General features: G+C 37.8%; 1 protein-coding gene across 1 annotated transcript in view; it reads right to left on the bottom strand.

The window, feature by feature from the left end:
* LOC143147608 (uncharacterized) overlaps positions 1-16,723 on the bottom strand; it is a 49,698-nt gene that overhangs the window by 32,714 nt on the left and 261 nt on the right. The gene's annotated exons all lie outside the window — the stretch shown is intronic.

Here is a 16,723-nt window from a genome sequence, read left to right as displayed (position 1 = left end):
ATTAGTGCATTAGTGCATTAGTGTATTGTGCAATAAATATAAATAAACAGTTCTGTTCGTTTATTTACTAATTTAGTTAGTTTTAATTATCCAAATGTTTATTCGACTTATAACGGCTGACTAATGATATGGGAAAGACTGAACTTAGAAGTTATAAGGCTGATAGGCTAACTACTGGTGAAAATTACATTTTTGTATATTCTTGTACATTGTGACTATAAATTAATATAATATTATTAAACGAACTGCAAGATATTTTTGAAATGCGTACTTTAAAGAATACAGCAATGTATAAAATGTTTAGAAAGTAATTTCATAACAATAATTTCACATATAGGTTGAATTTTCATGATGGCTTGAAGGGAAATCGAGTAGCACATTTACCACACGGAAGTAGAATATTAAAGATAGAGGATTTAGAGATAAGATAAGATAGAACTATTAAGAGTAAAGCATTTATATCTAAAGTCGACAATTTTTTGTTATATTTTTTAAAGTTTGACAACGACATGGAACGAAACTATTGGAATATAAACAACAACGATCACACTATCCGTAAACACTCCTTGTATATACGGATGTAGTATTAAATTTTTTTTTCGTAAAAAAATTACTGTTTTGAAAATGACCAAAATTTTCTGCATATTCGAGTGGTATTTATGCTTCTGAACACCGACCGTGAACGTGTTTATTTTTTGTAATTTCGACACGTCGAATCCGGTTCCCTGTTTGATTTTCTTATCGAAACAATCGTTTTTATTCAATTAATTTTCTCTTCTCGCAGAATCAACCGACAGCTTTTCGATATCACCGGTCAAGCTTCGGAACAAAATCTTCGGTTTATCATTGAAACACAAAAAAGATTAAAGTTTCAAGAAAAAGGTAAGCCGAAAGTATCATTTATCGGGCAATATCCAATTTCGCAAGCTGATCTAGCAACTATGATGTCCGCGTTTAGTTAGATACATATAGTGTGCGTTTTACTAGTTTCTTTACAAGGGTCAAATTGCGTTCAACGTTACCAGTTGTGTAAGAGTGGCTCACCCTACCGGTTACTAATATTCGTATTTAGTACAGACAGAGCAATTTCATACAGAGTCTCCATTATTTCAGAAATTTTTTCATTCTGAACATAAAGGAAACTCGAGACTAAAATGATAAGTTTTTTTTTTTTATACATAGAAATCTCACCCTAATTATATTTCAAAATTGACTGTAGTCAAGTGGTTAATGTCGTGCATGTAAATTCATAAAGTCGAGTTTACTCGTTTTTTTTTTTCTTTTCCTAAAAAATAGAATCGACAGACTCATTTCATCCAATTAACTTCTTCCGGCTGTTCTATTGTATGCATGCTTCACTCGAGCGGTTCGGAACTTCTCGAACATGATCGATCGAGAACTTGCCGAGTTAATATTATAAAATTCAGTTCCACGAGTCGTCGATCGGTCGAAGCAATACTGGAACCGTGTCCACAGCGAATCGATCTGTTTCGTGCATCCACCGATCCGGTACTTCCGGTTCTCTGATCGCAAAAACAGCCTCGTGAACCAATACGATCTCGTTTCGGCTCGCTTTCTGAATCCGATGCTGTAACCGGGCCTGAAGGAAAGGTGCTCGGTCTCGTGAATTCGACATGGACCTCGTGACCAAACAGGTCGATGAAATTGAACATTCACTTAGCAACTGAAACACGTTGTTATTTATTCTCCTCATCCGTCGCGGCAAATTTTCTGCCATCGATCCGGTAACTGTAGTGTCGCCGTATTGAAGTAAAAAATATATATTTTATATATATAAAAAAATATATATATATATATATAGTTTTAACCTTAGTATGAGAATGTGCCTCTTTCGAAACAATTTAATTCTTTTTTCAAAATTTGATGCTACAAAGATACTATTGACGTAAACCAAAACGATAGTATCGAGTGATCCATGCTGCACAGAACGTTTGTAGAAATAAATAAATAAGAGAAGATTGGATTTTACATTATAGGAAAATAATTATTTTTATTTAAAAATACAAATATACAAGGCTTCTCTGTTTGAGATCTGACAGATACGTATATGCTGTTAAATTGCTATTAGTAACATAATCGCATTTTGTTTATGGCTGTGCAAGACTGATACTGATAGTTCTCGATACTAAGACAAGATACGTTGATGTCCTTCCAATATTTCAAATGATAAACACAACCCGAATGAAGATAAAATAGAGAATACCGACCTAATTCCGTACAGGTAATAAGGAAGAGCAAGTTATTAATTGGTTTCTTCGTTTTCAAAATTTTTTTCGAATTTTTAAACGAAACTATTTTGCGCCAATGTTTATATAATGTGTTATCTTATTTTTATTCGTAGAGCATACGGTTGATTATTCAACTTAGGAACAAACTGCGTATTACATTAGACTAATACGTATAAAAACCTAATGATCCCATGTATCCGATTGAAATATAAAATTTTAATCTTAAATCAAATTATGTGTGATTTTCTCTTGTGATCAAAAATAAGTTGCCATTACTGTCAATTCGTGCTACTCGTTTCTTACGATGTTGACGTAATGTTATAAAAAAAATAACGTTAACTATTCCCGTTCGTATGTTTACGCTAAATTCTTTGAATCACCATTGTGAAAATTCAATGCACGGTCTCAGGTATGTTAAGCATCATCCTCGTGTAATAATCAATGTAGAAAATTCTGATTAGCAACAGAAACTTGTAATAATCATGCGCAGAAGGTCACTCGTGGAAGAAAGTCGCTATGATTAAGTCCTCGCACTGTTCGCATGTAGTACGGATGCATCAGTGTTGATCGTACTGTATTTTACAAACAATCGCGTATCCCACGTTCTCCATTCCTGCAATCATTCGAGTGCTATCCCTATCATTTTGACCGATGCGAACAATGAATCATTTTTTCCAAATCTATGGACCTAACGGTTCTAGATCCAGTGTGTCGTTAATAAAAGTTCGTTCGAAGAAAGGTCTATGTAAATAATCCGACCGAACGAAGACATTGTACAGATTAATTGTAAACAATGTACAAATATTATTTTGATCGAATTAAATGTTTGCCGAATGAAACGAAACGATACTCGTACCACCAGACGCAAATTATACCCTGTATCCGTTTCATAATTCATTAGTTTCCATTTCATAATTAATTCATTCGTCCATTCACATAATTAACAAGTACGCAATTACTCGGCAATTGTAACCATTAATCACTGTCTTGATTACAAGGCAATTATAATTATTAAACTTTAATTAGATTATATTTTGTCCAACACTGGCAGAAAATAGGTTGAAGTGATTCATAGAGCTCTATGAAAGTGTTTACAAACTGTCAAGACGATCACACAGTACGGATAAAGTATTAGTGGTAAACAAGTGCGTGAAATCAGTTACGCCAGCTGAACTTATAACTATCGAAACACGATACTTCTTTGTTTTCGCGTGCCACATTCAACCCTGAAATTACACCTGATATGTATACATATTTTTATACACTCTGTGCATGAAATCGACAAAACTTTTCAAAACAATTTATCAATATTTCGAAAAAGTTGTACCTGCAAACTGTGCATGAAATCGACCAAATTTTTTAAAACAATTTATCAATATTTCGAAAAAGTTATACCTGCAAACTGTGCATGAAATCGACAAAAATTTTTAAACAATTTATTAGTATTTCGAAAAAGTTGTAAAAGTCATATCAATACCTGATTCAGAAAACATTCCAGGTCTAGTAAAATATCTTGGACTATATTCTGCTAAGTATTGTTAACGAATATTTTGACTGACGGAATTATAGTGCTCAAAATAATTAAGGGGTTAAATATCAGGAAGGAAAAATATACGAATCCCTTGCAAGTATCGAGAACCTTTCGTGTGGAGATAAAACGATGGATTAAAAATTAAAAATAATTTGAATTAATTCCATCATAATTTGTTAAATGTTTTGCACGACAATTCGTGTTTATGAATTGTCCACGTAATATTTCAAACGAGATCGAACGATGAATTAAGAATTAAAAATTAAAAATAATTTGAATTAATTCCATCATAATTTGTTAAATGTTTTGCACGACAATTCGTGTTTATGAATTGTCCACGTAATATTTCAAACGAGATCGAACGATGAATTAAGAATTAAAAATAATTTTAATTAATTCCATTATAATTCGTTAAATATTTTACACGATAATTTGTGTTTATGAATTGTCCACGTAATATTTCAAATGTTTTGAACAGAGTATATTGATTCGGTACTCGAAGGGGTCAAGCCTTCGCTCACGTCCACGCGTCAGACAACGTATCCATGTGTTTTTCTTTCTTTGCTGGCATCGGATACTGTACGCTGGATGCTGCGCGAAACCGTTATGCAACCTGCAGCGTGTAAACGGTCTTCGCTCGCCCAGATTCCCGTTGCCCTCTCCTCGTGTCGTTCCTGGCATCCGAAGAACGGCTATAGGAGATCATAAACCCAGGAAATCGGGTACATTGCAAATCTAATTTTTGTTCAACCGAGACGACGAAATTTACCGACCCTCGCTTCTTTGTATTCGAAAGACTCGAAAACAACAGGTGATACAGTAACCGAAGAAGAGTATCCAAAATCGATCGCTTTCGAATAATCTCGAGACTACGCGTAAAATGTATAAAATTACACGTTGGGATCGAGAACAGGACAAGAGAAGTATATCCGTGATTCGTGAGTCCCTTCCTTCGAGTTGAGTGCAAGAAAAATATTTTCTAGAATATCTCAAAATCTATTTTTTAGATACACTGTTCACCGACTGGTCAATCCGATTACATTGTTCCAATCTTGGTTGTTCGTATCTTGGTAAAGATACTTACGACAAAAGATATTTTTTCTTCGCAGTATACAAAAGTTTAACGTCGCGTGGATCGATCGAGGCGTTCTTACGAAAAAGAGCTACGTACTCCTGACGAGGAACACGGTTGAATTTAAATCGCTGTTTGATATTGTGCAAGTCTCTTCGTCGCGATTCGATTGGCCACGAAAGACCTACGTTTCACCGAGTGCTTGGCCTTCCATTTTTTCGATACCTGTTTCTTACACCTACGCAATCGAAACGATCGACATACTGCGTACAAAACGCGGTGTAAACCTTGGCGAACAAGTGTTCAGTGATTTATAGCTTCGTCGGGGAAGAAACTTTTTCGGGCCACCAGGTTTGACCGTCGTCCGGTTTTTTAAGAGTTCGCGTAGTATTTTAAGTCGAGAAGCCTGGGTTTGTCCATTGTTGACTCGTTTCTTCGTAAAAGTTTCAACCGCGTACGTGTGTCGGACAGAGTGCACCGAGGTCACTAATGCGAAAGAGTAGGCAGTTAAAGCCGCGCTCCCACGAGCCACAGTCGCGGCGTCATCGACCACCGCGATTCCTGTTTAGTCACTGTCTCTACCGTGTTTCCTTCGGTCTTGGATAAACGTTGGCGAAACGCTTCGGCACTGTCGGTCGAACGATACTCGACCACCCCACTGCCCTTGGCAGCGGTCGGGAACGATTTGGTAAACAGTGTTGCCTCGAGCACGCGTCTGCTGTTAATTCTCGCATCGTTATATTATTTCTTCCGGGCCGAGGAACGGGCATTACTGTCTCCGTTTTTCCTTAATGTCCGTCCCATTGTTACCAGTTTCCTTTCTTTCGCCTCTTTGACGTATTTAAGTCTGGACCTTCCATTTATTTGCCTCTTCACCCCACCAACTGTCCTTATCCGTTTTGCTTCTTCTTCGACTCTATTTATATCCATGTCTCGTCTCTCTTCACTCTAGGTTCGTTTTGTATCCCTTTCTTCTGTTCGAACCCTTTTCTTTCTGGACGAGAGAGAGAGAGAGAGAGAGAAATGGAAGGCTGGGAGACAATTTACGATTAGATTGAAAGCTTCCGGATGAAACACATCTTTTAACACTCGGCCAAGGAGAATGTTGATATTAGTGGTTCTGGAAGTATCGATGGCGTATCGAAGATATGTTTCTTCTTTTTTTTTGTTTTAGAATTAAACCGAAGAATGAAAAACTGTTACGTAATTTTGAAAAAATTGATATTCAATTCTCGAACGTGATAAAACAAAAATTGTTTTGGAGAATTTTTAAGCAAAATTTAGGTCGGAAGACGAAACACGCCGAACGCATCACGGGCTGTGCACGTGCACGTTAGGTTGCATCCACGAATGCATTTATCGGCCTTTGAAAGACCGAAGAGTCGTGTGGGCAGTAGTTAAGGTGAAGTCACACGGCGGAGGGGATTCCGTGGATCAAGGTGATCCGGTGTGAAAGCGAGAGGCACCATGGAAGGAAGAGATCAGCCAATGGGCTCCCTAAAGTGAGAAAGTAACGAAAAGAGAGAATGAAAGAGACAAGGGACCAGGCCAGCTAGGAACCAATATAAATTGGCGAGCAGGAACGATGATTAAGATCGGGTCAGGAACACGTTTCTGCCGTACAAGGTGCTCCGGGAACCGTTGAAGCTGTTGATACTGAAAGTTACTCCTCGGTACATAGGGTGACCTAATTAAAAACGGGTTACTTAAGCCGATATTCTGATAATACGACTTCAAAAATTGATTTTTCTTTATAGATATTTTCTCGAAGTACGATATACCTTCGAAAATGTCCGCGTTTGACGGAGTTACGTTTTTCTCGGAGCTGCATTTTTTTAAAACAACTGACAGTACATCTCAACTTCTAGTCGACCGATTTACTTCAAATTTGGAGAGAATCTCCAGCAGGTGTTCTTTTCATCGAACGAATCACCAATTTCAAATTTTCTTTTTTCAAAAGAAAAGTTTCTCCACCAAATTACCGGAGTACTTTAAATATTTACAACAGTTCAAATAGCAAGAAGAAATATTGGGTTGTTCGGAAAGTCATTTCGTTTTTTTTTTGGTGAAAATGAAACACGATTTTTTGAGAGTATATAAACATTTTATTAAATTATATATTCTTCATTTTTTAAAACGAAATGACTTTCCGAACAACCCAATAGATTCTTGTAAACGTTATGTACCCTCGTAGGGTGACGAACCCACCCTCTGTGATAGAATGGGTGGAAAGTGAGCTTCGATAGAAGAAAACTACCGTACTTCGAAATCTTGAAGTCATCGTTGAAATAGAATGGCGGAGGTCACGATAAGGTTTCGTCGATGATGCTCGAGCGATCAGAGTGTTGTAGTTTTAAGTACGGTGGAAAAATTCCTCGCTCTAACGCTTTTTACACACGAGGCGTTGAGCACGTCATCGTTTCCAGATGCTTTAGCGAGCATTTTTTGTTGCTGGTCGACTCGACGCTCGCACGTGGTTCTCGGCCGTTCACCCTCGCGAGCTTGTAAATTAATTCGGGTGATGACATTATCTGCACCCTCGTTCGCTCCTACCCCATGGAACAGACCCGGATGACTCATAGCCGATGACTTTCTGTCAATTTCCGCCTCGTTTCGTGCAATCCCCCCAGGGGAAGCCGCAAAATCGAGTGTCAAAGTCGTTTCAACGAACGCTTCTCCAGCTACTGTAAAGTTCAACTTCTTTTTCTTTGATATCCGACAATAACGTACGATTTTCGACAAAGGACACCGAAGTTAGGTTTAATTATACTGCGTTCTACTACTGATCTTACTTCTGCTTTTTTCTACCTTTCGTATATTTTTTTTAAAATCAATTTATATTTGTCATTGCAATTTGTACGTATGACAACACTTCTCGCATAATAACTTTGAATAATTCTTTTGAAAATCGACTAGAAAAATGATTTTGTTAGTTACTAACATACATAGCGTTCCATGGAGCGTTTATTAGACGTTGTATAGTCGAATTACACGTGATCTCGAGTTAACCTTAGCTTTCTCGGTGATAGATGGATAGAGATATTGATCCAGAATGAGTTTACGGTGCACATACGTACGTACGTACGTTGCCACAATTTATACGGTTTTCCCTTGTTGCGTAGGAAAGCAAATGAAGACGCTGGCGCCGTGACTCTGTGTTCGTTTCAACCACGAAAATAGTTCGGCGGCTGGAAGGAAGGATAAAGGAAACTTTGGACGAACGAAATGCCGGCCTGAAACCGAGACAGATAAAACAACGAGCTACGAGAAAACCCGAATCGTTTTGTTTGTGGACCGACTGGGTAGGTACTGGCCATTTATTCCTTTTGCACTTAACGGGATCTAAAAATAATACACACGATACGCGAGGAGGGAAAACCGTGTCCTTGCCTCTTCGAAGAACTAAAGAGACAATTTGTAAACGTACGTAGGCACCGACTCGACCAAAAAATTCGTCGTTGAAGGTTCTATTGTCTCGATGTCGGTTTTAGGTCGCCCGAAATAATTTACTGCTCACCCGATCGCGAAACTTAACCCTTTGCGCTCGGAGGGCGATTGTCGATCGCCGCTCAATTTGATCCAATTCTTCTAAGGGCTTTACCGTGCTACACCATTCCGACGATAATAAAATTAAATTGTTGCACGAATTACGCGGTTCTAACTTAACCAATACGCATAAGCATTGCTTTTCATTAAATGTTTCAACGATTTTTATTATTTTCGTTTTTACGATATTTTAGTATATTATATTATATTTTTTATTCTACAGCTAATGGTGTAAAATATAATGGGAACATTGCTTTTCGTTAAATGTTTCAACGATTTTTATTATTTCTGTTTTTATGGTATTTTAGATGTCGTACGACTTTTGAACGATGGTGTACGTACGCTTTCGATCTGGTTAGAAACTTAATTCCCCAACTGATTCGAGTTGTACATTTTCTGTTCGAGATGAAGTGAACGTAATCAACGGATTGTCGTGCGATCGTAATCCCATTGGTCCGTTCTCGACACGTCGTTTTAATTATACGACTGATGCACGGTAGTATTGAAACCAGCGATGAGCCAAATTTAATTAAATTAATTCGTTGTCTATCGATGAACTCTTACACGAGACTTTGAAATGGTATTTATGTAGATTACGTAAAATGCATTGGGCACGTACGATCCTTGTGTGCAATGAACTGCAAGATGCATTTTGTGTACAGTCGTGCTTATTGCGTAAAATGTATACAACACGATGTGTACCGTAACGATTAATAATTAGAAGTCTTCGTTGAAAAATTGTTGCAAAAATTATAAAAAAGTTGTCACCGACAAAATTACTATGTACATAGATGAGTAGAAGTCTGTTCTATTGTATCTATTGAAATCACACGAGTCTGTTTACTCATATTTCACCTTCGCGTTGAAGGGACAATAGTTCGATAGCAAAAATTCTCAATATTTTGATTCACACTTCATCGAAGCGACGACAAATATTTTTCTTCGTTCATATTCTTGTTAACTGTTTGTTGCTTCTCCTCCTTGAAAGTATTCACCCGTGATCTATAATTCTGTGTCAGAGACTTCCTCCTTTGTTTGTTCGCGTTTTCTCGGACCGCAAACGATTTTTTCCTCTTTCTTCGAAATTTTCCTCGCTACGTTTTCAACGATCTCCGTCTATCGACGAATCAAACTTGTCTCACGTGATACAGTTTGCAGCGTTGCGGATTACGAAATACCGGATTGCCTAAGATACCCTATGTGTCCGGTAGTTTCTCTTTGTTCCACTGGCTGCCTCCAGGATAACCGGCTGCGTATATACATACATTCTCACTTTGCACCGTAATTGCATGCTTCTCGCTATTGTTTCTCATTTAATCCGTTAAAATCCGAATTACTCGTTGAATGAATTTCAACGATGAATTTTATGTAATGCCACGTAATCTCCAATTACACGCGCAGCGTGCACCGAAAAAGACGGGATTTCATCCGGACATAATTGCCGACTTCGCAAGGCCGAAACCGATCGAGTCATGGCTTCGATCGATTGGTTTTGGAAAGTTAAATATAATTTTACAACAGTTTGTTAACCCTTAACTCGAACGAAGAAAAAATCCAGAAGTTCATTTACCCTTCTGTCTGTGCAAAGTGTTACTGCGAACGATCATTCTTTGACCTTTACTATTGCAACGAACCCGAATCGAACGAGTTAAAGACTATCTAGCACGGCCAGGTTAAAGAATATATTGTTCGGCTGGTTTCGTAGCAAACGTTGTTAGCAATTTTCTGTATACTTTCGTGTCGAGTTAATTTCAATATCGATACACTAGATTGTCCAATAAGCTCGTCGTAATGAATTTTTTCTAATAATTATTTCGCACGTTAAAATTGTTCTGGAAGTTTTTATTTCGCGTTGGTAATAATAGAGTTTCCGATTAAAGATTACGGAGCAATTAAAAACATACATCTTCGTCGTATTTTATTCTTTAAGTTTAATCGCGGTTCCAAAACCAAGGAAGGCGCGAAAATGATTTGCAAGGTTCGAGGAGGGGAATTTTTTGTTGGTGAATAATAATGGAGTAAAAATTCTACGCTTCTTAGGAACCGTACGAACTTATTGGAAAATCCGATACATCCACTCGTGTAGGTTATCAGTATAATATTGGGTTGTTCGGAAAGTTATTTCGTTTTTTTTTTTTTGGTGAAAATGAAACAAGATTTTTTTTCGAGTGTATAAACATTTTATTAAATTATATATTCTCCATTTTTGAAAACGAAATGACTTTCCGAACAACCCAATAGCTGTACATTAAAGGACAACGTACAATGGTAAAAATTTGAATCGAAACGGAGTCGTTTTTTAGACACGATCAGCTCCGATTTTTATTCCAGCTGTGTTTCTACATTCTGTTCATTTTTTTCACCAATTGAAAATTCATCGAAGTACATATCATGGACAGGTTAACAGTACACTAGCTGTACGTTAAAGGACATCGTACAATGGTAAAAATTTGAATGGAAACGGAGTCGTTTTTTAGACACGATCAGCTCCGATTTCTATTCCAGCTGTGTTTTTACATTCTGTTCATTTTCTCGACGAAGAGCAATGCAGCTCCTACCAATTGAAAATTCATCGAAGTGCATATTACGGACGTTCAGCGTTCTTCTGAAATGAAAGCAATTCAATAGATCCTTCAACGATCACTCGAGGTACAATCGAACGAATGGATCATAGAAAACGATAAATGCCATTTTATGGAATCCCGGTTGTTTACAGTGACGTATCGTACCCGCTGCGTTAATTGATCGAAAGCATCCAACGATCAGAGGAGAAATCGCCACGACTACCGTGGAACGAAATCATTGCAGCAGCGTGGAATCAATTCCCCCGTTGGTTGAGCAATCGACGATTTACAACGTGGAACAATCATGGTTGTTCCGCGTTCGATCAATCAAACGGAGAAAAAAAAAAGAAGGACGGAAAAAGGAAAAAGCTCTCGTGAAATCTCTTTTTATTAAGAGTCATCCGCCGCGTCGTCGACGGCCCGAAGAGTCATTACCATCCTTCAGTCGTCTGTTCCTGCGCACTTTTTGTTCCGTATGACACAAAGGAGTAACCACAAATGTTGCCAAGAGATGCGAGGATTTAGTGGAAACGAAGCTTCTCTCTTATTTCTCTGTTTGCTCGCTCGCTTGTTTCTGTCTTGTAACCGAACGTAGCGTTTTGATTAGGCGCGCCGCCGGTGCGCCTACTCGAATCAACCAGAACACTCGTCTTGAATTGTTTTTACTTGGATCGTCGATTCCGTACCGATTTGTCTATTAATTGTCACACTGCGACATTACACAGCCGCGAGTGTAATTTGCTTGAAAACGGGGTAGGTGGCGAAATTAAAAAAAAAAAAGAATTGCAAGTTTTTCATTATATTCTCGCGAAAATATTCTCGTTGGATCGGCGAGATTTTCCCGATAAAAACGAATCCAAACACGACACAAATTGAACTACTTTTAATCGACTTGATGTATTCAATGTTACTTAATGTGTAATGCGTTTTTTCTTCTGCTAGGTTATGGATCGTTGAGCTCGAGATGTTGAGTGAAAGGAATGGGGGCAGGGATAAATCGTGCTAAATGAACCTCGTGCATTACTATATATTATTCTCATATTTTATTCGGTAACCGTTCCTAAATATACGAATCCGTGATCAAAATTCAATGCACTTGAATGCGGGAATTACCGTACGTTTACGAGTCCTGACGATGCTACGGATCATCGAGAATGGAACTCCAGCAGCTGGTAATAATCACCGGGGGTATACATAGCTCGTAGGGGTCGTGGACTGAAGTTCACACGCGATCGATCGAAGGTTCTTAATGGCGGGGCAAGATCGACGGGTCAGTAAACAGTAGGATACGGTAACGTCGTTGCACCGATGGCCGGGTATCGATCACGGTGAGTAAAGGTGATGCGTGATAATTAAACCAGCATTGTGGGATGAATTAGATCCTTGAATTGACCGTAACCTCGACGACCTTCAACGAAAAGGTCACGCTGTTCGTATTATCACAGGGTCATTTGAGTCATCGTTCAGGTGTACAACCGATGATAAAAATATACAGTGGATAAGTGTATTTAGAAAAGAAGGAGATTCCCAAAGGTCGGTTAAGTCACTCTAAAGAACGGTGTTGGTTTCGAGATTGAAAATTTAAAACAACGAAGTGCTTGTAAACCTTTGGTTATATCGCTCTTCGCGAACTGCACCGCTGACTTGGCAATCTTTTTACTATATTTTACTTCGAGTATGAACCATGAAATTATTTTTATACATGAAAATAATAAAAATTGCAGGAATTGTATAATCTTAGGCGAAGCGTGTATTGAAAAATTTCCAGTCGTTCGGTTTATACGAAACCGAAAAACCAAACAGTATCTCGATCGGTACGAAAATGACTATATGACTTTCACGAACTAAATCGGAATATTGCTTATGGGATAAACAGAGGAATAAGAGAAAAATGAGAACGCGACAAAATACTCTATCTTGTTCCGTTTTCCAAGGAAGTTCCGAAGGCGAATGAAATCAACATCGAACTGTGTGAGTCTCCTGGCGAAAGTAAGACGAATCGGATATACCGAATCGTCCGAAATGGAACGTTTCTCGGTTTCAGACTTCCTTCGAGTAAATTAGCCAGTAACAATAGGCTAGGTTGAAATCGACGGAGCGTGTGCACTCTTTCGGGTCAAAGTTCATGCACGGTTGAATTTCACGGCGAGAGGAGAGTGCCATCTGTATATCGAGCAATTCACTGATGGCACCATAAAAATGTAACGGCTACGATACACGCGTGTCATTGGTCGGTGAAGTAGAAACAGTTAATCGTGGTAACGTCTGTGGCGAATTAAAAGTACCGTCTACCGCTTAAAACTTCTCTTTTTATCGATACATCCACGATCGAATTTTAACGGAAACTCGTGAGAAAATATTCTTCTCGTATCCCTTTGTATAGATCTCGGACAAAGAAATTCCAGGAAAAAATTCTCGAGAACACTTTCCGAGTTTGAGTGTCTCCATCTTCCTCGAAACTCATTCTGGTTCAACGCTCTTTCGTTTCAGCGGAGCTTCTATTGCCAATCAAACGCCGGTACGAGAGTGAAACAAAGAACTGTACACACAGACGGTCCCTCATTAATTTCAAAACCGCGGGGATTAGCCACGGTTCAGGCATCTCACGATCACGTTCCCCTTATTAATTATCATCACCATAAATTCCGCGCACGGGAGGAAGTTTCTTGCTTTGTCGGGCCAGCGTCATTAGGGTCGTGGCTCTCCCCACCCCCTAACCCCACTTTTTCTCGCGGTTCACGGAATTCCTGTTCTATTTCACACGAGCGACACACCGACGGAGTTAAAGCATCGAGGAAGACCACATTAGGGTCGTCGGGAACGGATATTAGAAAACCTCGGACCCGAGGCTCGTTCCTCCTTACGTCGACGACACATCGACAACGTCACCCTCAAGTCTCGACCTCGATTCCCTCAAGGATAAGTTCTCTCTCTGTTTATCTATCTATCTATCGCTGTGCTTGGCATTCCGGGAGAGCTCTCGATTACTTTCGCTGTTCTAAGCGCGCTCGAATTTCTAGGCGAACGACAGTTCTCGTTAGCGGGCTCTTTTTTTTTCCTTTATTCGACGCGATCGACGAGAGAAATTCGTGGGAATCGTTTCAACGCGAAGCCACGATCTCGCGACTGACTCTCGGAAGGATTGAAGGTCGTGTCGGGGATCGTGATTTGTTTTCGTCGGTTGCTACCGAATGTTTTTCTTTTTCGCCATCATCTCGTTTCTCAGAACCGAACGTCACGTAAGGGGTCCGTCGCAACGTTTTGTTTTTAATACTGGATCTACTGAAGGGGACAATTTGACTTACAAACTTTTTTTCAAATTACTCAATTATTAACGGTGCCTTTGCCTACAATATCCATGGACAATTATCAAAATAGACAACTAATGGTATTCGTAAATTAATTTGCCCGTTTCCCATCTAACTTCACAAAGATACGTACATCTGTGGTGTAGTAATACGTTCAGTAGTTTTAGTGTTAAAAAAGAAGAATACATACTAAATTCTCATTTATATTAATCTGTAGTATTGAGCTTCAAATATCATTTCTTTTCTTATTAATTCACAGATTTACAAATACGGTACAATTTCTACTTTAAACGTTTGTCCATATCTTCCGTAATTGGAGATACATAGATATAAATAAAATAAACGACAGTTGTACAAGGGATGATTTCTCTTTTAAAATTGGAATGCCTTTTAGGTTGGACCGATGGACATTTCTGCAAAGTTTCGCTTAAAAAACAATGGTAACACTAGTTTCCATGGATTACGACTTAACTCGAGCAGAAATTTAATTTTTCCTGCAATAAACTCTAAGCCTCACGGTGGTGAGAGGATTATGTGCTCGATTCCCAGGATAAACACTAAGTTTGAAGACCTAATATGGTTAAATACACGGGTTCACCTTTGCTAGAAAAGGCAGTCACTGTGTTGTATCTGTTTTCGCCTTTGATGTTATGGATGTTTTGTTGTACAACTGTATAAAAACAGCTAAGTCAATTCATTATTCAGTTGTTAATTGCAATTTTAATTAACAATCAATCGATTGTATTCGCTACGAGCAGTTAATTTTTTCCAAGGTTAATTGTTAGTTGCAATTATGAATTAACAGTTTTAATTGCAACTATCAGCTGCCAAACTAATTATATTTTATTCAACGCTGATCTTCTAACGGGTTGGTTATTCGAACGAAGTGACTACTAAGCATTCCGTATCAAATTTTTTTCATTTTCGGCGCGCAGTCTGATATTTGATATTTTGATTAGCCTGAACAGCACGTTCTAGAATACGGTGTAGAGTTACCTATTAATCTAAACGGTATACGTGCAATTTCTTTCTCCTTCTGTGAAAGGAAGGTAATACGAAATGTGCAATAATGTTTGCTTCGAAATTCATAAAATTTAACAACGAATTGAACGGTTAATTAATTGCTTGCCAGCGATTCTCAGGATCTAGTCTAAGGTTGCACAATTTCAATTGATCCGATGAACCTTGACACAGTATATACGGTTTTGCCTTCCAGGTGTAGCAAGGTGCATGTACACATTTAATCATGTAAGGATCGTACGCTGGTCGTTCTAGGCACTTGCTGATGTCATCTACTCGAATATCCGTATGATGGTGCCCAGAAAATATATACAAATGATTTGATAAATGTTAAAACACTGTCTGCGTAGGAATCTCTTCATTGTCAGTGAAGTTCAACTCGTCGATAAATATACGCGCTCCTGCTTCGTTAATTTGAAGGATTCCATAACTAACGATATTTGCTAATATTTTAAAAATATTTTCTATAAGAAGCTTCGATGCAGTAACATTGATATACACCTAAAAATGTCTAAATAAAGAATTTTTCCTACAAGGAAATCATTTCTAAAAATTTAACAAAGTAAAGAAACAGAAGTAGTCTTGATTATTTTTTTAACTGTAAATAATTATTAAAACCTAATTCAATTTAGAACGTTTTTCTACTTTACTTTTTCATTTGTATAATTTTATTTTTACTATTCTTTGAAAAACTGATGTATTGCTTGTTCTTCAATTCAACTGGACCCGACGTAAAGAAAATACATAATAACTCTTCCTGTTGCTATAAATCCTTCGAGCTGAAGGCACAAAACTTAACCCGGTCTAACGTGTCTTCCCATTCCATTTGTAAATCACGCAGTTGTATTTTTAGGGATATTATCTTGAGTCCAAAAGAAGTAACAAACGGACAAAATTCATGATTCAATATACATATAGCTATTTACTTCGAGAAATATAGTTTATGTAAACTTACTTTCCTTAGTTTAAACATAAACTAAACGGTAGAATAAACTATATGGAAAGTAATGTAAAAAGTGAAACCTGTAAAGGGTTCACAACAAAACGGTATAAACGTCAATTTTGGGAAAAAGTGTATACCTAACCCTCAATTTACACGATAGATAAATCGAACGATTTCGATTTAACTCGGTCGGAAAAATGGGGAAAGATTTCGTACTAAGTGGTAAAATTTAGCAGAATATTTTTAAATAGATCTTTATCGATAAAATTTATAAGATATTTATTATAAATAAAAAAAAAAGCTTTGTCAACGGATTTCATTTGAACGAGATAAACGAATTACAAAAAGAAACTGAAGAGAAGTTTTTCCGTACAAAAATCATAAAGAACAAATGTAAAAGTAAATCCTTTCTTTTGTATTAGAAAATAAAGAATAGAACTTTGAAACCAATCTCCCTGTTTTTTCTATAAACATTGCTCTACTAAAATCG

This window comes from Ptiloglossa arizonensis, chromosome 5 (assembly GCF_051014685.1).
Source record: "Ptiloglossa arizonensis isolate GNS036 chromosome 5, iyPtiAriz1_principal, whole genome shotgun sequence".
Classification (NCBI taxonomy): domain Eukaryota; kingdom Metazoa; phylum Arthropoda; class Insecta; order Hymenoptera; family Colletidae; genus Ptiloglossa; species Ptiloglossa arizonensis.
Note: the sequence above shows the minus strand (reverse complement) of the source record. Positions and strands in the feature narration are given on the sequence as shown.